Source organism: Mauremys mutica, chromosome 1 (genome assembly GCF_020497125.1).
Source record: "Mauremys mutica isolate MM-2020 ecotype Southern chromosome 1, ASM2049712v1, whole genome shotgun sequence".
Lineage (NCBI taxonomy): Eukaryota > Metazoa > Chordata > Testudines > Geoemydidae > Mauremys > Mauremys mutica.
In genome coordinates, this window is record NC_059072.1 from 283,246,154 (window position 1) to 283,272,582 (window position 26,429).

General features: G+C 43.8%; 1 long non-coding RNA gene across 1 annotated transcript in view; it reads right to left on the bottom strand.

Annotated features, from left to right (window-relative positions):
* Positions 1-26,429, bottom strand: part of LOC123353450 — a 142,471-nt gene that overhangs the window by 66,189 nt on the left and 49,853 nt on the right. Inside the window, exon 3 of the long non-coding RNA XR_006574503.1 lies at positions 14,973-15,040. This is a non-coding gene — a long non-coding RNA (uncharacterized LOC123353450). The remainder of the gene's footprint in view (positions 1-14,972; positions 15,041-26,429) is intronic.

The window sequence follows — 26,429 nt, forward strand, 5'->3', positions numbered from 1 at the left end:
GAGGCCACAATCACAGTCTCTCCCTCTAAATCCCCAAGGATGCACCTCTAAATCCCCAAGGGTCTTTCTTGCTCTTCCTCCGCTCATGTTCCAGATCAGCCCATTAATGACCCAGGGTAAGAGCAGGCTGCATCTTATGTAGTCCCCTGTACACCTATCTATAGAATATGATGAGTACAGGGCTGCCTGGGGGGGGGAGGAGCAAATGGGGCAATTTGCCCCAGGCCCCACAGGGCCCCCACGAGAATATAGTATTGTATAGTATTGCAACTTTTTTTTATGGAAGGGGCCCTGAAATTGCTTTGCCCCAGGCCCCCTGAATCCTCTGGGCAGCCCTGGATGAGTAAAATGTATATTTTAGGTGTTGGGACATGTGAAAAGATGCCTGCTTGTCTGTCAGGGAAGGAGAACAGCCAGGTGAAAAGTTGAGCCAGCAACCCGATCAGGTGAACAACTGGGTCAGCAGTTCAATCAGGTGAACAGCCTGGTCAGCAACCTTATCAGGTAAACAACTTAGTCAGCAATCCAATCAGGTAAACAACTGAATTAGCAAACTAATCTTAATGTTAGGCAGAAAGGTGTTTATACAATATTTAATGAATAACTTTGTAACCATGTATTTAAGGTGAACACCTGAATGCGGATGTGCGCTTGTATTTAACCCTATGCTGTGCCCTGTTTTGGTGGACTGGTTACTCACTGAAGCAGCAAATAAACAACTTACTTCTTCAGCTCAATAGTGTGTCTGTGAACCTGTGAATTCTGGGTAGCGGGGAAAAGAACCGGTCAACACTTTCATTCAGCTACTTTTGATTGGTATGGAGGAGCTCTGCAATAGCCATAATTCCAACTTAATTTAGATGTATGATGTAAAAGTCCAGTTGTTCTCTGCCATTGAGACACATTACCGTTGTGTAAGCTGTTCCACTAATGGCATTTTTATTAATTACAGAAATATCCGGTGGGGATGGTGTGTGGAGGTACGGGACTGTTTCATTTGTACTCAAAAGCTTTCCCAAATAGCAAGAAGCATTTTAATCGGCTATGCCTTGTTTCTGCATTGTATCATGTAAAGTGGGAATTAAACTTTGCTCTCCCTGCAAATATCATCTCCTCTGAAGTTTCCACATTAGCTTATGAAGAATAAAAGATAAGCAGAGAGGATCGTTCCCTGCAATAAAGCATACCCTAATGGATGTTGAACTGTATCTTTCATTCAATATTTTTTCAAAGTACACAATGTTTCAAACAGAGGGTCGCAGCTCTGAAATAGAGCTAAAATTCTGTGGGCTTGTTTGTGCTTTATGATTGATGATTTAATAGAAAACATTTTTGCCAAGAGGTTGTTTTGAAGCAGCTGGGTATCAAAAACTTGACATTCAACCAAGAGCATTAGGCTTGGCTTGTATGATCAAACAATTTTTTTTTCCCTGATGATTTAGAATGCTTTCAGTAACTTGCATAGCATTCAGTTAGACATAGGCCATTAATGCAGTTCATAGAATTTCTTATGGATTTAGAGTATGTAAAGGGAGAATGCAATCATAATTTTATCCAAAAATGATTATTGTATTAACACACATCCAGGAACAGTTAATAAATTGAAGTTTTCATCGATCATGAAGAGTGGGAGAGTGATGAAAAAAAGATTAATACAAACCTGAACACTTTAATTATCTTGAAGTTGTTAATGATCTTTGAACTGAAACTGAAATTTTGGTTCAAAAGGGGGCCATATGTATCTTTCATCTGAACCTGTCTACCTGATTTGCACCCCACAAATTTTGCTTTGAGATTAATCAAAAAACTCAGAGTGAAACTCAGCCAGAACTGCCAAGCTTTGCTTGGCTTGGGGGTAGAACACAGGTTTTAATGGTTTCCTAAAACCATAAATTAGCCTAAATTCACTTGAAACTTGGCTCCCAGACTTGCTTGAATTTTGCCAAAAGGTTTGCAAGGCTTGGTCTAAAACCCCATTCCCTAAAATGGTTATAGAATGGATTTTTCTATCCACTTTGGCAAGAAAAGATATATTATGAGATAGAGCATTCCCTGTGTCTGTCCTCAGTCAGATGGATATTCACTGATAATAATAAAATAGTTTACTTCCCCATTCACAGAAACAACTTTGCGGGCACTTTATAATTCAAACATAATTAAAAAGTGTTAAAACATTCAGTTTTGAAACACATCCTTTCAAATATAAATAGGAAGCTGATGGACTAATGGTTATTTCAAATCATCCTCTTTAAAGAACTGTATTATGTTGATAAAAAGTATTCTCTTTTCACTATCAACCCGTCAGCCAGATCTATATACTTTTGCAAGAGATGTCTCCACTCACATTCATTCTTCACTGCTTCCAGCTATAGATCCATTAGCCTCCCCCCACTCCAGCCCCCAACACCACATAATCTGCATGTGATTGCCTTGTCTCCTTCCTTTGTAGGTGTCTGATGTTCCCTTCATCCTCTGAATGGTCTGCTCCTCTAGGATCATACCATGGAGAGAATGTATTCACTTCAGATTTTGGGAGCATTGTTTTCCTGGTTCCCATGAGCTGTCCCATTCTAGACTGGAAGACTCCCTGGCTCCAAGCTTCCCATGCTATTAACTGCTGTTGATTTCCTTACCACTTCTTCTTGCTATCGCAGTGGACTCTTCAGTGAAGAGCGACCCATTCAACTAATGACCCTTACCCAATCTGGCTGTGAATGAACACAAATAATTGCAAAGTTTTCCACTGAGGCTATTCTGCATAACAACCTCCTACATCTCTGCTAATTTACAAATGTGTACATCTAGCATGAAGAGCTTTGATTATCCAAAGCTAGATGATAAATAGGCCCACTAAGATCTGGCACTGCAAAACAATAGTTCTTTATTTTGCATAGCGTTCTCAATGGAAGCTGCATATCAAATGCTTTACGAATATACCAGAGGGAGAGGAATATTAAGAGCTTGTCTTCACTTCTCAGTTAATTTTCAGCTGAACAGTTTTCCTTTGGAAAATGCAGTTTCATTTAAATCATACTTTGGCGGGATGAAATTTTGATGAAACTTTACAGAAAGCATCAGCTTACTGGGTGTGGGGAGGGAATTAGAATTAGGAAGGGGAGCGGGTAGGTGAAATCAATTCACAGAAAATAAGGTACATTAGGGCAAACACTAACTCTGTTTTCAAGCTTGTGAAAGGGGCTGTGTTATTGAACATTTGCCAAATCAGTATGATCTAAACCTGAGCCAGCTCTTATTAGTTACAGTGGATGAGCTTTTCTTCACTACTGTTTGATGACTGTTCCATAAATGAATAATATTAACCTTTTGTTTCTATGTATTTTATCATTACTTATGAAAACACAGAGGCAGGGTGCTTCCTGCTCTTTTAAACATTCAAAGGCCTATAAACAGAAACTCTGGCAATTAAGAAGGCAATAGAACTCCTAATTGCTACCATTTTTAACAGCAAACTATAAACTAGGATGATTTGGTCACAGCATACATGCCAAAAACTTTTTTTTTAAATTTACAGTTTCTTTAAAATGACAAAAGGATGTTATTTTAATGAGACCCTAACATTTGAACATGAAAGGTTATAGTTTAATTCTGCCATAACTTGCATTATCTTTTACAGGATGTCTTGCATTGGATCAGACTGTCAAATCTCAAAGCCTCCAGATTCCTGAATTCCAGAAGTGAGTTTACTGACCTAACTATTTGCAATTGGAATAAAAAAAATGTTTCTCCCAAAAAAGGAATAAATCTATCATAAGAGACACAAAAATGAAAATGAGCAATGGAACGAGCATGATTAGATTCATGTGAACTAGATGAGCTTTTACATGTAAAGTTACAGCGTCAAGACATATTTTACTGTAAATTAGCTGCAAGTGAATTCCTGGCATCACACAGTGCTGTTGAATATTTTCAACTTCTTGCCACATAGCAGTCCCCAGAATAAGAAAGCAAGAATTTTAATCATATAAGCCCTAAAAAGTGATATTTACATGGGACAGATAGATCAAATTGTATAATCCTATATGGAAAGTACCCATGCTACTGGAAGAGCTGCTGTATTATCAGCACTTGGAATATGTTGCCAGCATAGAGCTAGATGTCTCAATATGAACCAGCACAGCATACAGTGGAGCTCTTCTTAGGCTTTATCTATACTACAAAGTTTTGCCACCTCCACCCTATCCAACACAGCTATGCCAGCAAAATGCCTGGTGTAGACACAATTATACTAACAGAAAAGTGCTTTTAGTAATACTGTCTAGCGAATGTCATTTGCGAAGCTAATGTAGCTATACAGAAGAATTCCCTCTGATGATGTATACTGCGTCTCCACTAAGGGGCTTTACTGACATAGCTATACCAGCAGATGCTCTGTAGTATAGACAAGCCCTAAGAGAAAAGTGTAAATCTGCCTTAACTAATGCCACTAACGGTTGCTGCTGACTGCAGCATATCAACTAGTTAGCTGCAAAGTTGGAAATAGCCCCACATACACAGACTGGAGATTTGACTGACCCACCATCTAGCACACACTGTTTCTTGCATGGAGAGAACAAGCTATCTGTACTATCTTTCCCTTCTTGCATGTCAGCACTGAGCCCATAGAACATTAACAACAATAATTGTTTTAGTACTAACTGGTGGTTGGACACTGAATTGCAAAGAGTTTACAATGGCCACGTAAATTGCAGTTAAATGCTTTGCAAATGGTGGTGAAACGTGTTAAAAGTTCATAGAAGAAAAATAAGACAAGGTTCACTTTGAGCATACAAACCTCCCCGCTGCACAGTGTGGACATTATGGCTATATACCACGGGAACAAGTGTATACTGATTCTACAATATATTCATCACACACACAAGTTTGATGACTGATTGTATTTCCTCTCTATAATAAACTCCCTTGTTCTCTTTTTATTATGTACTGTCATTGTAAATTAATGCATTATTTTTTTAACGAGCATCATCAGCATGGGAGCATGCTGTCTGGAATGGTGGCCGAAGCATGAAGAGTCATACAAACATTTAGCATATTTGGCACGTAAATACCTTGCAATGCTGGCTACAAAAATGCCATGCGAACACCTGTTCTCATTCCTTTGTCTTAGCAGTTCACTGAACTAGAAGTAGGATTGAGTGGACTTGCAGGCTGTCAAGTTTTACATTGTTTTATTTTTCAATGCAGTTTATTTTTTGTCATTTATAATTTCACATTTGTAAATTCAACTTTCATAATAAAGAGATTGCGCTACCATACTTGTATTAGGTGAATTGAAAAATACTAGTTCTTTTGTTTCTTTTTTACAGTGCAAATATTTGTAATAAAAAATAAACATAAAGTGAGCAATATATACTGTATTCTGTGTTGTAATTAAAATCAATATATTTGAAATGTGGAAAACCTCCAAAAATATTTAAATAAATGGTATTATATTATTGTTTAACAGTGCGATTAATCATGTGATTAATTTTTTAAACACTTGACAGCCCTAATAAATAGCAATTAAAGACACAAAAAACAGATGTTTCCATCCATTGCTTTGCAGTGTAACAAAAGCAACGCACTATCATTCTGAACAATAATTTTAAATTAACATCTTTATACTTTGTTGATTTTATGGATAAAATGTTATCCAAACCCCAAGGCTGTTTTATACTGCAATAATCCCCAAATCATTCTCTTCTTATTTTTAATATTTTTTCCCATTCAAGGTCTATGTAGCCATTTAAACTGGCACGAAGTTCACACATAAAACGTAAAAGAGGCAATATGAATTAGAAGGCTATAACCCTATCAAGGTGTTTCTGGACACATCATAAATCACAAGATCAAAGCATGAGTGGTTTGTGTAATCCTCTGAGATGGAAGGGCCCAGATACAGTGGTATGTTCCAGGAATAGCCATAAACAGCTGCTTTAGATGGTTTACATCTGCTTTGCATCTCCGGAGCAGTGCGGAAGAGCTGGAGTGTGCCCATGAATCTGGCCCCAATTATTCCCAATGTGTCTTTTATTTATTTTGTTACACTGTACCAAGTACAACCTACACAAATTCCCACCCCTTCCTATGCACAGCAGTGCTGTTCTCTGAATCTCCACTGCTACTACCACCTTTTTACATTCCCTATTTCTATCCCTTTCTTTGTTCTTTGTTGCTGTTCATCTTTTCCCCCCTTCTCCTTCTGTGACCATTTCCTCCTGCCCTCCCCTATTTCTGCTTCCCCCCTCCACTTGGTTCCTGCCAAAACACCCATTTTACTTTGCTCACTGGCAGCCTGGCTTTCCTTCAGCTCTAGTTGTGCCTCTCAACAACATTCTGATCCACAGCACAATAAGTGAGGGCTCAATCCTGCCCCATTTAAATCAATGACAGTTTTGCCACAGACTTCAACGGGATCTGGATCAGACCCTGAGAGCCTTTCCATTGACTTCAGCAGCTTTGCCTCGGGCCCCAGCAGAGCAGCTCGTATCACAATCTGTGAGGAGCCCCAACCAACTTAGGGAAAGGAAATGTGACAGCAGCCTTGTAGAAATAATTTGGCAGAGTAGATAAGGAAAAATGTATTTGAAGAACTACATTTAAAAAATCCTCTCTTGTGCTACTGTACCAGTGGTTAAATGATCCCTCCCACCCTTTACACTGACTCTTCAGACAAATCCGAACTAGAACATCAGTTCTCTTCCTCTCTGCCCTCCCCCTTCCAGGGCCAAATTCATTAATTTTCTTCCCTACTCTACTCAAATATTTCAGCAAGGCTGCTGTCACCACAGCACATTTTCCTAGGTTGGTTGCGGCAGGGCCAGCTCCAGGCACAAGCATTCCAAGCAGGTGCTTGGAGCAGCAAACTCCAAGGGGTGGCAGTCCCTGTGTTTTTGCCCCCGAGCAGCACACCGAATTGCCGCCGCGGACGGCGGGGGCAGTCCGTGTGCCGTTAGGGCGACACGCTTGTTTCCGTGGTGGCGGCAATTCGGCGGCAGCTTCTATGTTCAACTTCCGCGGCGGCGCAGCTTCTGTCTTCCGGCTGAAGACAGAAGCTGCCGCCAAATTGCCGCCGCCACGGAAATGCGCGTGCCGCCCTAATGGCACATGGACTGCCCCCGCCATCCGCAGTGGCAATTCGGCGCACTGCTTGGGGCGGCGAAAACAGTAAAGCCGGCCCTGGGCTGCAGGTCCTCACAAACAGTGGTATGGACTGTTCTGTTGGGGCGTGGGGCAAACCCAATGAAGTCAATGGAAAGGCTCTCAGGGTCTAATCCAGCTCTCACTGAAGTCTACGTGAAAACTGTAGACTCCGGTTCCAGAACAAGATGAGTGACATCACTGAACACAATAAAAATCATGGCCTAAATTTCAAATGTGACCACTGATTTTGAGTGCTCAACCTGAGACACCTAAAAGGGGCCTGATTTTCAGAGAGTAAGTGCTTCATGCTTTCTGAATGAAAGACATTGTTAACAGGCATAAAGTTATCCACATGCCTAAGAATTTGCAGCATTAGTGTCATGTGAAATTTGCTCATGCTGTTAAACTAGGCTTTTCAGGTCAAGGATTCACTGATTAACTACAAAGGTCAGCTATTGTACAGATGTGTGCTTGTGGTTCAATATTAGTTATACTACATCAAAACTCTCGCAGGAAAGTATTTTTTAACCATCTGCTTCACCCATCACAAGATCCTCAAATTCTAAATGAGTTTATTAATACTTAGTGTTCCCAAATCCTTTTGTGCAATCACAATCAAGGAAAATAGATTTGACATATTGTAACGATGCTGGTTCTGGTGGTACCCAACTGAGAATGCCAATTCAGGACAAATTGCTTAAAACAGGGCAGTCACAGCCCTAGGCTGGGGTTTTTCCACCTCTAAGGCCAATCAAACCAGCCAGACAAAGAGGACTTTGGTCTCACCCCACTGGCTAACCACAAGTCACACAAGCAATTCCCTCCAGTTTCCCAGTATCACCCTAGTGCCACTCGTTATGGGGACAAATGGTTATGAAAACCAATACCCCAGTAAAAGAAAAAAAAGGTTCTCCTGATCCCAAAGGACCAAGCCCCAGACCCAGGTCAATATACAAATCAGATCTTACCCACAAATCACGCTGTTGCCAATCCTTTAGAATCTAAAATTTAAAGGTTTAGTCATAAAAGGAAAAAGATATAGATGAGAGCTAGAATTGATTAAATGGAATCAATTACATATAGTAATGGCAAAGTTCTTGATTCAGGCTTGTAGCAGTGATTGAATAAACTGCAGGTTTAAAATCAAGTCTCTGGAGTACATCCACAGCTAGGATGGGTCATTCAGTCCTTTGTTCAAACTTCTGTTTGTAGCAAAGTCCCTCCAGAGGTAAGAAGCAGGATTGAAGACAAGATGGAGATGAGGCATCAGCCTTTTATAGTCTTTTCCAGGTGTAACAACACCTCTTTGTTCTTACTGTGGAAAATTACAGCAAAATGGAGTCTGGAGTCACATGGGCAAGTTTCTGCATACTTTGCTGAGATACAAGGCGTATCTGCCTTCTCTCAATGGGTTAATTGTATAGCTGATGGTCCTTAATGGGCCATCAAGCAGGCTAGGCAGAGCTAACACCAACTTGTCTGGGGTGTCACCCAGAAGCACAGCATAAGTTTGAAATACAGACAGTATAGACCCAATATTCATAACTTTAACTACAAAATGACACATGCACAGTGGTGAGCTGGAGCAGGTTACCACAGGTTCTCAAGAACTGGTTGCTAAAATTAGACCTCCGTGGAGAACCAGTTGTTAAAGGGCCAGAGGGTGGGCAAAGACCATCCTGTTGCTCCCAGGATTCCCAGCTGGGAAGGCTGAGGCTCCCCCGGCCCTTCCCCCGCTTCCCCGCAGCTGCAGCGTGGCCAGCCGCGGGCACCAGCTGGGCAGCTAAGCTGAGCTCTGGAATAGTCCTGCTGCCACTTTTTGAACGGCCCAGCAAGGTGGGGGGGGGGCTGCTGCAAACTCCAGGGCTGGCCAGAGGAGAGGGGAGGGGGCAAGTGGGGCAATTGGCCCAGGCCCTGCAGGGGCCTCCGGCCCCACGACGATCTCTCCCTGGCCCCTCCCCCGCTCCCCCCCCTTAAATCAGAACTTTTTATAGGGAACCGGTTGTTAAGATTTTGGCAGCTCATCACAGCACATGCATACAGACAGCATAATCATAACCAGCAACCCATAACCTGGTCTTAGACACCTCATTTGACCCCCTTTATACAAGATTCGGTGCCACTACAGGACTTTGGTTGCAACCATGTTCTATATGGTCCCAGATTATGTCAATAACGTCACACATATTTATAAATAATCTTCATATTAGCTCAAGAAATTCACATTTCTATACAGCAAACTTTCAGCACTGTTCCTGAGCTGATCTTGATAAGTAAGTATCCACTAGTTTTTACTATATCTTTTTTCCCCTTCTTCTGCCCCTGCCAATATGTTGACAGTTTCCTCCTTCTGTGCCTTGATTTTGATCAAAAACAGGTAAGGCAAAAATTATCAGAGTAATAGTGTACTGCTTCCCTGTGTCAGCTTTTCAGGTCATTGGCCTTCTCTCTCCCATTGAGGAAACTGTCAAATTTTCCACTGTCTTCAAATATAAAAGCTTTTCTCAAAGTTATTAGAGAATCAAAGTTTGTATCAAAACTTTCTGCCAGAGTGGCAGCCAATAGGTTAAGCAAACTTTCTCCCTTCACATGTGAAGAAAGTAAATAAGGAAGTGTTATTTACTCCTTCACATAACACAAGAACCAGGGGTGACCCAATGACATTATAAGGCAGCAGGTTTGAAACAAACAAAAGAAGTCCTTCTTCACACAATGCACAGTTAAACCGTGGTACTCATTGTCAGGGGATGTTGTGAAGGCCAAAAATATAACAGCGTTAAAAAAAACCTAAATAAGTTCATGGAGGATAGGTCCATCAATGGCTATTAGCCAAGATGGTCAGGGATGCAACCCCATGCTCTGGGTGTCCCTAGCTTCTGATTCCCAGAAGCTGGAAGCAGACAACAGGGAATGGATCACTCAGTGATTGTCTATTCTGTTCATTTCTTCTGAAGTAGTTGGCATTGGCCACTGTCAGAAGGAAGTATACTGGGCTAGATGGACTATTGGTCTGACCGAATATGGCTGTTCTTCTGATTAAATACACTTTAAAATGTATTGCCTTCAAGACAAACATCGTAATTAGTCAGAGCAAATCTTAATAGTCTCTGTTGCTTAGTGTTGTGCAAAATGAAGTGAAACCTACTTTGAGATATTAACATATTCAATGAGACAATATGTTAGTTAATTAGAGCATTCTGAGCAGTGACATTAATATATGCTGATCTTCTACTTAGAAACTGCTAGACACCTCTGTGGTGTTACTAAGGTCTTTACTCCTATAGCTTAGTTATTTAACTTATCCTGTGGTAGTGAGTGCCAGAAATTACTACTGAGGTATATAGGTTAGTACTTTTCAAAAAAGACAAGGCACTTCTGCAAATAAGAAGAGCATCACGAGCTACATTAGATAATATAAAAATTATAAAAAGCTAGTAATCCTCATTGCTTAGGGCCTAATATTATTATCTCTGTTGAAATTGAATTTCCAAACTCCCTGTGGCCTCCATGGGAAAGCACTGGGAAATGAAGTGCATTATCAGGATTTTACACCTCTGAGGCACCCAATAATAGACCACTGTACGTTGTAGACTACCAGACTAGATAGATTGTTGCTCTGCTCTGGTACAGCCATATATGATGACTGTTATTCTTCTGTCCCTAAGTATTTGTTTGGAATGACTGATTGCATTTTAAATACAGGAAATAACTTTCCGTCACCAATTACTTTGTCCTCCACAAGATTAACTGAAGCAAAAATCTGTGTGTGTCTTTGCTGGTCTCACAAGCCTGATCTCGCTGAAGGCTCAATCATCAAGCTGCTCAGCATAACAATTTGGACAAAAGACGTAGAAGGGAAAAGGAATTACAGGAAAAGGAGCCTGTGACTCTCAGGGTTTGGCTACGCAGCTTTTAGCGATACGGCTGTGCTGCAACAGCTGTGCCACTACAAGGTGCGCAGTGTAGCTGCTGTTTTTTGGCAGGAGAAAGTTCTCCTGCCAAAAAACACTCCCCGCACCCCACCTCACCCCACCCCACAAGCGGCAGCAGCGTTGTCAGCAGGAGAGCGCTCCTAACGACAAAGCTCTGTTCACACCAGTGCTTTTCGTCAGTAAAACTTTTGTCATTCAGGAGGTGTTTTTTTAACACCTCTGAACGATAAAAGTTTTGCCGGCGAAGTTCCAGTGTAGACAAAGTCTCAGAGTAAGTAGTCTTAGTGCAGGGGTCGGCAATCTCTGGCATGCGGCTCGCCAGGGTAAGCACCTGGCGGCCGGGCCAGTGTGTTTACCTGCTGCGTTGACAGGTTCGGCGGACCGTGGCTCCCACTGGCTGCAGTTCGCTGTCCCAGGCCAATGGGGGTGACAGGAAGCCACGGCCAGCACATCCCTCGGCCCACGGTGCTTCCCGCCACCCCCATTGGCCTAGGACGGTGAACCGCGGCCAGTGGGAGCCGCGATCGGCCGAACCTGCCCATGCGGCAGGTAAACAAACTGACCTGGACCGCCAGGGTGCTTACCCTGGCGAGCCGCATGCCAGAGGTTGCAGACCCCTGTCTTAGTGTTATAGGCTTCCAGTAACTTCTTTCATGTAGTGTTCAAACAGACAGGCAATGACTCTGAGTTGGCATTCATCCTCCATCCACATTCTTTCACTTTACTTAATTCACAACTTTGCTCTGTTCATAATACTTGTTTAATAAATTGCAATTCCTCCCCACATTGTGGCAACCTCAAGTTACTCTTAGGGGGCCTGAGCCAATTCTCATCGATGTACTGACATGGAGAACAAATATTTGATAAGGGGCTCTTCAATCTAGCAGAGAAAGTTATAACATGATCCGATGACTGGAAGTTCAAGCTGGAAAAATTCAGACTGGAAATAAAGTGTACATTTCTAGCAGTGAGGGTGATTAACCTTTGGAACAACTTACAAAGGGTTGGGGTGGGATTCTCTGTCACTGGCAATTTTTAAATCAAGGTTGGATGTTTCTCTAAAAGCTCTGCTGTAGGAATTATTTTGGATGAAATTCTATGGCCTGTGTCATACAGGAGATCAAACTAGGTGATCACAATGGTCCCTTGTGGTGTTGGAATCTATGTCCATTGGAAGATTCCCATTTACTTCATTGAGATTTCGATTGGACCCTGGGAGCATGCTGGACAGGTAGAACGTGAAAGCTCTTACTAGGTGTTGCAGTCTTACCCTTGCTAACAAATCACTTTAAATTGAAAAATATTAGTTTAAAAAATGGCAGTACAATTTGCTTTTTCATGCCTGTACTGCAGTCAGACAGAGGTATCCAGGAGTTTCTAAGCAGAAGATCATGATATATTAATGTTACTGCTCAGAATGCTCTGATTACCAAACATATTGTTTCATTTAATATGTTAACTTCTAAAAATCGGTTTCACTTCATTTTGCACAACACAATGCAACAGAGACTATTAAGACTTGCTCCAACTAATCATAATGTTTGTCTTGAAGGCAGTACAATAACTCCTCACTTAAAGTCGTCCCGTTGCTGATCAATTAGAGAACATGCTCGTTTAAAGTTGTCCAGTGCTCCCTTATAACATTGTTTGGCAGCTGCCTGGTTTGTCCACTGCTTGCAGAAACAGCAGCCAGTTGGAGCTAGCTGGTGGGGGCTTGGAACCAGGGTGGACCAGCAGCCCCCCTATCAGCTCCCTGCTCCCCTAAGTTCCCTGTGCAGCAGCCACCCAGCGGGCTATCAATTGTCAGCAGTTCAGCTGTCCCTCCAGCCACTGCCATGTGTTGCTCCTGCCCTCTGCCTTGGAGCTGCTCCCAGGAGCCTCCTGCTTGCTGTGCAGGGAGGGCGGGGGGGAAGAAGGGGACTAATATCAGGCTGTCCCCCTCCCCCCTGCTCCTTCCCCCTGCTTACCCCATCTCCATGGGGTGGGAGGAGATATGACAAGGCTGAAGACGGAGGGAGCTTGCAGGCAGCAGCTGCTGTCTCAACTTCCTGATCTAAAAAAAGGCAATGTACTTAGAGTGGTGTCAGCATATTTAAAAGGGCAATGCACCTCTCTCTCTCTCTCTCTCTCTCACTCTCACACACACACACGGTGTGTCTATGTTTGCTGTGCTGTCTCCCCTCCCTCCACTCGTGCTGCCTTGTAGCGTGTGAGACTACATTAACAACAATGTGTTAACGCTTGAGGGCTCAGCCGTGTGCTAGTTCATCATTCAGCGCTAAGGCATTCTCCGGGAAATATCCCACCCTCTGACTCCACCACCTCACCAAGTTTCACAATCATCATTGCTATGTACAGTATTAAATTGTTTGTTTAAAACCTATACTGGGTATACATATATATACTATAGTCTTTTGTCTGGTGAAAAAAATTTCCCTGGAACCTAACTCCTCCTATTTATATTAATTCTTATGGGGAAATTGGATTCGCTTAACATCATTTCACTTAAAGTCGCATTTTTCAGGAACATAACTACAATGTTAAGCAAGGAGTTACTGTACATTTTATATTTTCACTGTACCCTCTTTGCTCAATTTGAATCATCACTAGAATTAAGTGTATTTAATCCTCTTATTGTCATGGGAATAATGTCTATGGCTAAATAGTTTTAAAACAGAGCATTTCTGAACCCAGAAAGTGAGCAAGAGGGAGAGAAACTATATTGTATGGATCCAGAGAAACCAACAGGCTGGTTATAGCTATGTCATGAGTGATACTGAAGAGGCCAGCAGGACATGAGAGCTTCAATTCAAGAGTTGCTGAATCTGAGACGACATGAAAATAGTCTATTCACCTACCCTCTTTCCCTCACATATACTTGTATACACAGGAATTTTCAGAATATGAATATTGTATCCATCTTGCAGTTGGCCTGGTATATAAAATGGCATTATAAATTTTCAAACAGAAATTATATGAGACCTCACACACCTAGACTCAAAATAATCTTCCATGAAGGTAGCATGTATCCAGTTACTGACACATTTGTGCTTCCTTCCATTGATATTAAAGTTTCAGCATATTAAATATACTGGTGAAGAATTTGTAAACTTGGAGATCTACACTGGACTCCAACCACATGAATAAATTCAGCTTATGTCATTGGGAGTTCTATGGGAGATCTGTCTGTGGCCTGGATTTCTTAATATCACATAGTGTATACAACAAGAGGTATGAAATATATATGGATGGAAGTGTTCAACTTTGTGCCTCTAGTACTGATGCTGTGCCAATGTCTCACAGCATAGGCACATCCTGGAGCGCAAAATTATGCATGCAGAAACATGGATGTGCAAAATTCTGAGCACAGTGTTAGAAGACAGTTTAAAGTCTCTGAAAATTTTATTCTCATTCCACATACTTCACTGCAGCCAGCAGGGGTACTTGAAAAGTCAACAACTATTGAGTGCTAAACATCTGTTCGGTTGTGTGTGTGTGTGTATATTAAAGCAAGTACCAAATTTGGATTTGATGTCTATGAGATTATTTTGTTGTCCACAGTTTGAGCATGCATGCCTGGAACCATTTCTTTCTTAACATCACTTCTTTCTCAGTGGTGCTGCATGTGTTATTTATACCTTCTCTATGCACTCCTGCAACAAGGTAGCTTCATTATAGATGGTTGGTCCAGTTCCAGATATGCCAACAAGGCAGGTTTAATAACTACATTATTAAACAGTCTGTGAAGCACATACACATTTTAGCCAATAGTTATATTTCAAGGAATCTCATTTTTGATAGTATTCTTTTACAGAAGTGCTTAGAGGCCCCAACTGAGACCAGGGTTCACTGAACAGACACCAAGTAAGAGACTAGTCAAGACCTTACAATCTAATTTACCTTTAATTTTCAAGTCACTTTAGGAGTATTCCGCTAATCCTCTCTGTGGAGCCAGAGAAGGTTTTGCCCTGAAATAAAGGAATAATAGTAATTTGAAAAATTAGGGAGATACACAGTATGGGAGAGTTAATCCTTAATAAGATTAGAAAGCAGGGCCGCCCAGAGGGGGGGGCAAGTGGGGCAATTTGCCAAAGGCCCCGGGCCCCACAGGGTCCCCACGAGCCCTGGCCCTGCAGTGGTCCAGGTCTTCGGCAGCATTTCGGCAGCGGGGGGCCCTTCAGTGCTGCCGAAGACGTGGAGCGACTGGGTGAGTACAAGTGCCGCAGTTCCCCCCGCTTTGCCTCAGGCCCCCTGAATCCTCTGGGTGGCCCTGTTAGAAAGTCCTGTGTGTGAGGGTTAGCTTGCCATGAAAAGGTGTATTAAGCTCCTTTAGGACACGTGTCAGTATCGTGCTGTGAATATAGTTGATTTATGAGCTAACGGCCTTTATAATTGCTTCTAGCCTAGCCTCATCACATCACATTTAAAGAGGACCACTGCTCTCCTGGCTGTCTCTTCAGGTGAGCCTATCTTGCTCATGTCCTTCATTCCAAGGGATGTCCATTATTTGTGTCCCAAATGTAAATATGTTCCATACAAATTTCATGTTCCCCTTATCTTTACTGTTGAAAATTATTAATATCAGAAATTTAAAAAATCATGACACTAAGTGTATGTCTACACTGCAATAAAAGGCCTGCAGCATGGCTGGCCTGGGTCAGTGTTGTAGGGCTATACAATTGCTGAGATCCTGCGAGGCAGGAGAGTCTCAAAGACCAGGCTCCAGCCTGAACTCAAAACATCTACACTGCAATTTTTAGCCCCACAGCCTGAGCCCCATGAACCCAAATCAGCTGACCCTGGCTCTGAGACTCAGTGCTATGTTGTTGTTTTTTTAACCACAGGGTAGATCAGGGGTCAGCAACCTTTCAGAAGTGGTGTGCCGAGTCTGCATTTATTCACTCTAATTTAAGGTTTTGTGTGCCGGTAATACATTTTAACGTTTTTAGAAGGTCTCTTTCTATAAGTCTGTAATATAGAACTAAACTATTGTTGTATGTAAAGTAAATAAGGTTTTTAAAATATTTAAGAAGCTTCATTTAAAATTAAATTAAAATGCAGAGCCCCCCACCTGGACTGGTGGCCAGGACCTGGGCAACGTGAGTGCCACTGAAAATCAGCTCGCGTGCCACCTTCGGCACACGTGCCATAGGTTGCCTACCCCCGGTGTAGATGTACTGTGAGATTGTAGAAAGAATTATTTACACTAAATGAATGAATCCACTGCACTTTAACTTTCTTGACTGAATAATATGTTGTGTCCTTCATTTTGTCCCTTTGTCACATGCTGCATTCTACTTTTGGGACATCTAGGCAACTAAAGTTAAATGCAAAGAGGGTGTTTAATTATAAATGGCTATACAGTCATTGTTTACATTATCCTGCCTCTGTAGCACTATTCAGATGTCCATTATGACATTCACTGACATCAAATTTGGTTCCATTTTTTTGGTAAAATATAGAAGCTCTTAAGAAGTACAGTCAAAGTCCCATATACAATTGCATTTTAAATTGTTTTATATTTGATTGTCTACGTTATCTCTAAGCTATGTGAGTTAATCTAGGTTCATGATTCTGCTCCTTGTATTTAATGGCAAGTTCTAGTATGTCTAATCTGCTGCATGCAGTAAATTATATCGAGGTCTTTTTGAACGGTATTAGCCAATATTAAGCTCTAATAATTTCTTAAAATATTAGTCCACTCAAAGTGCAGTTGATTTTCTGCGTTTTTGCTTACATGGATTTGGATATATGTGAAAGTATTAGAATTGAAGTATATGTGAAATTTGCTAATTCCCCTCCCCCCAAGAGAAAAAAATAAAAACAAAAATTGAGCTGGGTACACTTTAAGCATTTTACCAAAACTGCTGCTCCCAAATTATGATAGACCCTTCCCCCCCACACACACACACACTTTTTCAGACCACTTTAAGCACTGTCCCCAAGCCGCTTTCCAATACAATATAACTTGTTTCCTCTATTCAATATATACATTGCAAGATATATAGGCAGAATTGCTAAGTCTGAGGCCTTGTCTACACTACAGGACTATTTCGAATCTACTTAATTCGAATTTGTGGATTCGACCTTATGAAGTCGAATTTGTGTATCCATACTAAATACACTAATTCGAACTTCTGAGTCCACATTCACGGGGCCGGCGTCGACTTTCGAAGCGGTGCACTGTGGGAAGCTATCCCACAGTTCCCGCAGTCCCCGCTGCCCATTGGAATGCTGGGTAGAGCCCCCAATGCCTGCTGGGGGAAAAAATGTGTCGAGGGTGGTTTTGGGTAACTGTCGTCATTGAACCGTCAATCACGCCCTCACTCCCTCCCTCCCTGAAAGCGCCTGCGGGCAATCTGTTCGTGCACTTTTCTGGTCAGTGACAGCGTGGACGCCACAGCACTGCAAGCATGGAGCCCGCTGCGATCCTCGCCGTTTTCTCCTCCTCGCACTTTATCGTCCACCTCTTCCACATTCAGCTGCTGAGAAATTGGGCTACTTTTCAATGGTTCTGCAAGCACTGGGGGACCATAGGGGCCTTTTTACCAACATGAACGTCGTATGGCCGGGCAAGGTTCCTGATGCGTGTGTTCTCAGGAACTGTGGGCTGCTCAGACGCCTGCTGGAAGGTAGTTTCTTCCCGTACCACGAAAGAACTGTTGTGGATGTGCATTTGCCTATAGTGATCCTCGGTGACCCAGCCTGCCCGCTAATGCACTTGCTCATGAAGCCCTATACAGGCGCCTGGGACAGCGACAAGGAACTCTTTAAATACCAGCGAGCAGCGAGCAGCGTGACCTGTGACTGTTCAGTTTCTTTACAGAGAAGCTGAACCTGCCCCTGTTTCTTTACCCAGTTACTGTTGACTCTCCTCTTCGGTTAAATACCCCGTTCTCCCGTTTCCTCCACTTCCAAGACACGTGTAAAAATAAAATACATGTCACACTGTTACTGAGGAGAGGTTTCTTTATTCATGACTTTTCGTTAAAGGGTCGAAACTGGAACGCAGACTGCGGTGGGTAGGGTGTGCGCTGAGGTAAAGACCGCCTCTAAACTCAAGGAATGACAGGCTCCTGCTCCTACAGCGGTCCGCATTGCCGGACTGCTTGTTTCAACGGAGCCTGCCATCCCTCCTTTTTGGGATTCTGTGTGCGGGGGGCTATGTGGCCTTGTGGCGGAGGAGGACGGATACAGATTCCTCTGCTGCGTGACTCAGCGGTCCACGACAAGGACCGCTGTATAAGATCTGTACCCGCCCTCCCCCGCTAAAAAGTCACATCCCCACCGCCCACACAGAACCTGGAAACCACCTCCCATACCGACCACGGTGCCTGCTGACTGCACTGTGTGTGTTACCCGCTGCTGATCCGGCCCCCGTGTCTGTACCCTACGAAAGGTGCCTGTCCTATGCAATTAGCAACGCACTTCCCCACGCACCCCATTCAAACACAGTCTTCAGTGAAGAAACATGACGGAAACAGTACTTAACAGCAAAGTATTTTTATTACTTAATTACACAGTTATGGGATGGGACTGGGATTGGGACTTGTTTGAGTCCGGAAGGGAAGGACTTATGCAAACGTAGGGTATGAGAGCTTTTGGTTACTTGAGCACTCTGCTGGGGTGCAGTGACAGTATTCACGGCCCAGGGCGGGCATCCTCCTGGTTATTTAGGGTGAGGGGGGTATGTGACTTTGTGGCGGGGGAGGGCAGTTGCAGAGATATTGCCGGGGGCTCTGTCCTGCAGCGGTCCTGCAGAACATACACAAGTCGCCGGAGCGTGTCCGTTTGCTCCCTCAGTAGTACAAGCATTGCTTGACTCGCCTGCTTGTGTTCCTCACGCCACCTCTCCTCCCATTCGCTGTGTGAGCGCTGGTACAGAGAGACTTTCTCCCTCCACTGCCTCTGCTGGTCCGCCTCGGCTAGGTAGCAGCCCACACATTCATCGAAAATCGTGTCCCTTGTCTTTTTCTTTCGCCGCCTAATCTTCGCCAGCCTCTGCGAGGGGGATGCTGTGGAAGGTCTGGAGACAGTGGAAGCTGTGAGATGGGAAACAGTTAGTGAATTCCTTGCAATGATACTTTTTTGCGAACAATTAACTGAGTCTAGGCTGTCTCTGTGAATTTTTTGTTGAGACCCCTGTGCCTGCTGTTGCACAAATCATTTGCGCGGTGGATTCTGGGTAAATGTCGTCAGTCATTCCTTCCTTCGGGAAAGCAACGGCAGACAATCATTTCGAGCACGTTTTCCATGAAATGCCCTGGCACACGCCATAGCGTGGCAACAATGGACCCTATTGTGCCTTTTGTGTATGTCACCGTATGTGTACTGGATGCCGCTGACAGAGGCGGACCAGCAGCGCTACACAGCAGCATGCTTATGCTTTTGCATGACAGCAGCGATGGTTACCAGGCATACTGCACCGTCTACCATACCATGAACTGGTAAGAAGACGGTAATAAGATGGTCATGGTTACCTGTCCTTTTGCACTGCGCCATTTGGTGCTGTCATAAGTGCCCCTGGTCGATCAGCCAGGGGCGCAAAAGCAAAATTTGGGAATGACTCCCCGAGTCAATCCCTCCTTTTTGGGTATCTAAAAATAGAATCAGTCCTGCCTAGATTATGGGCAAGTGTACTAGAGAACCACTGTATCATACAACCAGAGACCACAGCTGCTCTCTGTCCAATCCTGCATAAATTTTGAGCTGAACGCTATTCACAGGGTGTGCTCCTGAAACAACCCCAGCTGTTCATTCCGTTCTTCCTCCAGCCTTCCTGGGTTCCAATACCATTGTCCCCCCACTTGTGTGATGAAGTAATATAGAATGCATGAATAAGACACAGGTAGTCGTTTGTGAGAAATGAGTGGAAGGAAGCCTCCAGCTGCAATGATAGTCCAGAGATGACATTAAGGGGTGTGGAGGAGGGAGCCACTCATCCCTCTGCTAGTCCAGGGGCAATTGAATCTTTTCTTTACAATGAAGGGTGGGGGCTGATGGAGCTCAGCCCCCTGTTGCAATGATGAGGACGGTTACCAGCCATACTGCACCATCTACCATGAAAAATTAGGGCCAGGCGCCCTTGATCAACCTCACAGATGCTAGTACGCATGGTTACCAGTCCTTTTGCACTGCCCCATGTGCCAATAGGCTGATGAGGAGGATAGATTTCCATCTTATTGTACCATCAGCCATCCATAGCGTGGGGGGAGCAAGGATGTTGGTGTTGAGTGCTGCACCATCGCGTCTATCTGCAGCATTCAGTACAGATACGGTGACATGTAAAAGAGTCAACAGAGGATTGTTTTCCCTTTAACTTCTGGGGGTCGGGGGGGTGCGTAAATTGCCGAGCTATGCCCCGACCCACCGCGGACACTGTGTTTGACCCTAGAAGCATTTGGAGATCAGCCAAGAATGCAAATGCTTTCCGGAGACAGCAGGAACTGTGGGATACCTTGCGTCCTCGTTCCCCCCTCCCTCCATGAGCGTCCATTTGATTCTTTGGCTTTCCGTTACGCTCGTCACGCAGCTGCGTGCTGAGTCTGTGCTATGCCGTCTGTCCGTTTATTTATTAAAAATACTTTGGACCAGGCGTAACGTAACATTTCTTCCCCTACTTAGATGCAGGAGTCTCCGAGCGAGATCACCGTGAGGACGGGCACTGAAGGAGATAGAGAGCGCATGCTGCGTGAAATCTAGCACGAACCACGGACCTATGCAGCCGTGCTCTGGGAGGCAGTGCTCCCTGAATACCGCATGAAAGCCTCGCGCGGAAAAGTGTGCTATCACGGAGCACCCAATAAGGCAGCTCTCCCCAGGAACCTCCTGCTGATGCTTATCGATTAATGGCAGGAGAGCTTCGTGGCATTCTCCCAGGAGGATTTCTGTTCTATCACCATATATACAGAGACCTCCTTTTCACACACTTCAGATTCCTGTTATATTAAGAATAAAAGTTAACATGGTTAAAGCACTTACCGACTGCTCCTACCCCTGATTCAGGATCCGGGTTCCTGGCCGGGGAGGGTTGGTAGGGGATCTCCGTGACGGTGATGAAGAGATCCTGGCTGTCGGGGAAACCAGCGTTGTAAGCGCTATCGCCTGCCTCGTCCTCCACAAACCCTTCCTCATCTTCCCCGTCCGTGAACATCACCGAGGAACTGTCCGTCGACACTGTCCCATCATCAGAGTCCATGGTCACTGGTGGGGCAGTGGTGGCAGGCTCCGTAGCGTCCGTTGGCCGCTTTGATTTTTTGGTAGGCTTGTCTGGGGTCCTTGATTTTCACGCAGCGCTGCATTGCATGACGGCTGTATCCTCTGTCTGTATCATGGCTTTGGAGACCTTCTCGTAGGTCTTTGCATTCCGTTCGTTGGAGCGCAGCTCCGAAAGCACAGACTCCTCGCCCCACACACCGATCAGATTGAAGAGTTCCCGGTCAGTCTATGCCGGGTCCCTCTTTCTATTCAGAGATTACATGAACTCCTCTGCTGGAGAGCTCTGCATTGCTGCCGGTGCTGCGGAGGTCGCCCCGATGTGCAACCAGAACGTCAGATTCAAACCGCCCAGACAGGAAAATGAATTCAAATTTTCGCGGGTCATTTCCTGTGTGGCTGGGCAGAGAATCCAAGCTCGGGCTGCTGTCCAGAGCGTCAACAGAGTGGTGCAGTGTGGGATAGCTCCCGGAGCTACTAAGTTCGATTTCCATCCACACCTAGCCTAATTCGAACTAGCCATGTCGAATTTAGCGTTACTCCACCTGCCGGGGTGGAGTACCAAATTCGAACTAAAGAGCCCTCTAGTTCGAATTAAATGGCTTCCTGGTGTGGACGGTTGAGCAGTTAGTTCGAATTAACGCTGCTAAATTCGAATTAAAGTCCTAGTGTAGACCAGGCCTGAGATGCAGAAAACCTGGTCTAAGGCCACCCCACCTCCCAACAACAAAAAAGAAGCCACTGGCCAGCACCCACCACCAACAAAAAGAGTCCTAGTGCCAACTATAGCAAACAATTACTAAAATGTTTTAGAGAACCATTTTACATATTTTTGTGATTTTATCATTTTTCATACCTTCTCCTAAAATGCCACTGCAATCTGGATTCCAGGGGTGCGAACTGTAGATGGTCTAACGTGTCCCAAGTTGCTCACTGAAGGGAAAACCCACCTTCCACTGCAGAACCTATAGGTCTTTACAGGCAGGACAGACACCACCCAATCGGAATAGATTTAAATATTGTAACTGTAACACAAGCGAGGCTCAAACTTCATGTCCAATTGTATAGTCACCTTACAGCCATCACTGGCAGCAGTAATGCTGCCTTTTCATGCTGGGATGCTAACACTTACAATCTGCAAATATATGACAGTGAACAATCCTGAGCAGGCTGAGGTTTCACCATTGTGAAGCTGGTGCTCAGGGCTTGTATCATTGTGTCCTGAACAGCAAGTGCCATAACCACCATAGTATTAGTGCTATTAGAACTTGGATCATGGTGCTGCCATGAGCATAGTTACATTCTAATTGCAGTTACATTGGAAAGGTTCCAGTGGGTTTTGCTTCACAGATGCAATACACCAGGTAGGCACTCTGCAATTTAGCATGTTTTGAATGTTTCGTTCTATTTTCAGATTTAGTAAGAGGCTTGTTTTAGAGGAAATGAAGAAACACAGATATCTGTTGAATATTTAATCTTAGAATGAGATGTGCCAAAAGGAAATAATTTCCTTGGGAAAAGATAATAACCTTACAGACAACTTCTTTGTTCACAAAAAGCATTTAAATAAATTACCTGACCTGATGCCCTCAGGGCTTATTTGGGATAGACAGTAGACTTAAAGATCGCTTTTTATGGAAAACCAGTTTAATAAAAGTAAATAGGTCAAAATGTATAGATAACCTGTTACATACAGCCATACAAACATTCTTAAACAGAACTAAGTATTCAACATTGTTTCTGCATGGGAAGTTAATGTGCACAATCCTGCTGCCACTGATGTCAATGGAAGTTTAGTCATTGACAGCACTGGGGAAAGGACTGGGCTCACTGGGCCTGATTCTTCTCTTTCTTTGCCTTCACTGTGTCCCACTAGTCAGGATCATTGGCTCTTGTCATTTGTCTCCAAGCATTCCTGTCAAGTGCACCTTTCAAGCTGACACCAACCTGCTTCATGTCCTCCCTCAGCATCTCAAACCACCTTTTTCTGGGTCTTTGCCATGGTCTTTGTCCCATGATTATTAGATCTTGTACTCTGACCAACATATCCCACATGTCATCATCTCACATGACCCAACCATCTCAGTAGATACTACCTCAGTTTTCCCTGGTGGGGGCTACCTGCATCATGGTTTGTGCCATTTCATTGCATAGCCTATCAGCTCTCATCTTCACAGCATCCACCTGAGCATTCTCATTTTGGCAGTAGTTATTCTTCTCTCTTCCTCACTGGGAGGCACTCAAACCCATACATCTAACCATGGTTTTTTTTTAAACTTTGCTCTTTGGTTTATTTGGCATATTCTTATTGCAGATAATTCCCATCTTCTGACTTCTAACATCAGGAGCCATGGATCAGCATTCACATTGCACTCCTTGTCAGTACCTGGGCTGGGCCAGGAAAGCTAATGACCCACCCAGTGCACCAAATTAGGTGATGAATCCTGGTCATATGCCACCTGAAGCACATACACTAAGAAAAAGACTCCTAACAGCCATACCCACATTTCAGTCATAGCTCAGCACTGAGCCAAGGCATTTGAATTGTTGCAGAGACTTCTACTCTTTACCATTTAGTAGTATTCACTTCTTGTTGTCCCTCTCAATGCGACATTGCATGATTTCCATCTTTTGTTCCCTGAGCTGTAAACCTTTTTCTTCTAATGCAGCCCTCCATCATTCTAGATTACTTTCCGGTTCATATTTAACTTTGCAATACAACATAAGATCACCAGTGAAAAATATGCTCCATGGTCCCCTCTCCCCTAATGTCCTGCATCAAGGTGGTCATTACATCACAAACAGGAATGGGCTTAACCATGATCCTTTTTGTAGATCTATCCTCACAGTTAATGGCTTACTGCAGCTGTAGTTGCTTCCCACTACTGTTGTGCTACTCCTGTCACACCCGTGATAGACTGTACATATTTCCCTGGCAGATTGTGAGCCCACCGGCACTGCCATATCAATTCTCTAGGGACTCTGTCATAAGCTTTCTCTAAAGCTATATCCACACTATGGACCTTACCCAGCACAGCTGTACTGCTACAGCTGTGCTGCTGTAAGGTCTCCCGCATAGCTGCTCTTTGCCAGCCAGCAGGAGAGAGCTCTCCTGCCGGCATAATTAAAACACCCCTAAGGAGCAGCGTTAGCTATGTCAGCAGGAGAGCCTCTCCTTCCAACATAGCACTGTCCACATCAGCACTTTTGTTGGTGATCATAAGAACATAAGAACTTAAGAACGGCCGTACCAGGTCAGACCAAAGGTCCTTCTAGCCCAGTATCTGTCTACCAACAGTGGCCAATGCCAGGTGCCCCAGAGGGAGTGAACCTAACAGGCAATGATCAAGTGATCTCTCTCCTGCCATCCATCTCCATCCTCTGACGAACAGAGGCTAGCTAATAGCCTAGCTAATAGCCATTTATGGACTTAGCCACCATGAATTTATCCAGTTCCCTTTTAAACATTGTTATAGTCCTAGCCTTCACAACCTCCTCAGGTAAGGAGTTCCACAAGTTGACTGTGCGCTGCGTGAAGAAGAACTTCCTTTTATTTGTTTTAAACCGGCTGCCTATTAATTTCATTTGGTGACCCCTAGTTCTTGTATTATGGGAATAAGTAAATAACTTTTCCTTATCCACTTTCTCAACACCACTCGTGATTTTATATACCTCTATCATATCCCCCCTTAGTCTTCTCTTTTCCAAGCTGAAGAGTCCTAGCCTCTTTAATCTTTCCTCGTATGGGTGAAACTTACATCGGTCAGGGGTGTGGTTTTTTACACCCCTGATTGACAAAAGTTTTACTGACAAAATTCCTTGCACTTCTCTTGAAATATTTGGGCTGCAAACACTGTGCTCTTCTTCCACTCATCTGGCATTTTTACAGTTTAGAGAATTAAGTGGAAGAAGTTCATCATCACCCCCACTCCCTCTTCTAAACATATATTAACATTTATTTTACACCAGTGTAACTGCACTGACTTCTATATTAACACCAGGGAAAGGGGGAATTGAATCAAGCCCAGTATATCAACTTTTAACTTTTACTAAAATTGCAAAGTTTCCATCCTATTCAGTTCTAATGAAATTTACCAGGCCCCTTGCATAAAACCTAAAAGGCTTTGTGCAGAATGAACTAAATGGAGGCTGTGCTGGGCACATAATCTACTACTACCCCAGTGCTAGCCCTACAACCTCTCCAACTATTACTCCAGCCCATGAAATTTTGGCCAGGTCCCCTGTGCACTCCTTCCCTATTATTATATTTAGGGTGCCTAACACTTTCTATTATTCAGGACTCTTGCAACCATTTCTTTCAGGATTATAGGGGGAGCTGGTATAAATTTCATTCAGCCCCTTGTGCATATGCACTATGACCTTTAATTATATGATCACGGCATTTTTTTCCCACAAGACCCCTGCCTTTTTCAGTATACAGGATGGGTATGCAAAAGGGCTGAATTAAGGTTGCACAAGAGCTCATAACTCTGGCATTTCCTAACTTTTGTGTGCTTGATTTTGCAACCTAAATCACACTCTTTTAATGTAGGGGTTTGTGTGTAATGTAATGTTTATATGGAATAGCACACAATGGCTCCAAACAGAATTAGGAGCTCATTGTGCTAGATGCTGCACAAACACAGGAGGACACAGTCCCTATCCCCTAGGCCTATAACAGTTTATAAAACCAGAAACAGACAAAGGTCAGAGACAACATACCGGCAAAGTGTCCAGGGTGATAATGGGCTCATATGTTGGGGAAGGAGGGAGGGATAAGTAGAAAATGGTGTGGAAAGCAGGGAGAAGAAACGGGGCATAAAGGAGGGGTGTATCTGGGAAAGCTGGACGATAAAGGCAGGATGAGGAAAGGGGCGTGGCAGGAAGATTGTGCGTGTGATTAGTGTCCAAGTGTAGATACTGCAATGTGTTCTTAGAAGATGGAGGCTCTGAAGACTGCTCCTATTGCTGCTGTTGGGATTGGCATCCCAAGGCTGCAGCATTTTATAGGATGCTACAGAAGCTACCTCATCTGGTCCTGGCCATGTGGGTAGGTGGGAAGGAGAGAAGGTTGGATGCTGCTGGTGCCTCCCGGAGGCTGCTGCTTGTGAATCTAATGCAGTGTTCAACGCCACCCTGGGA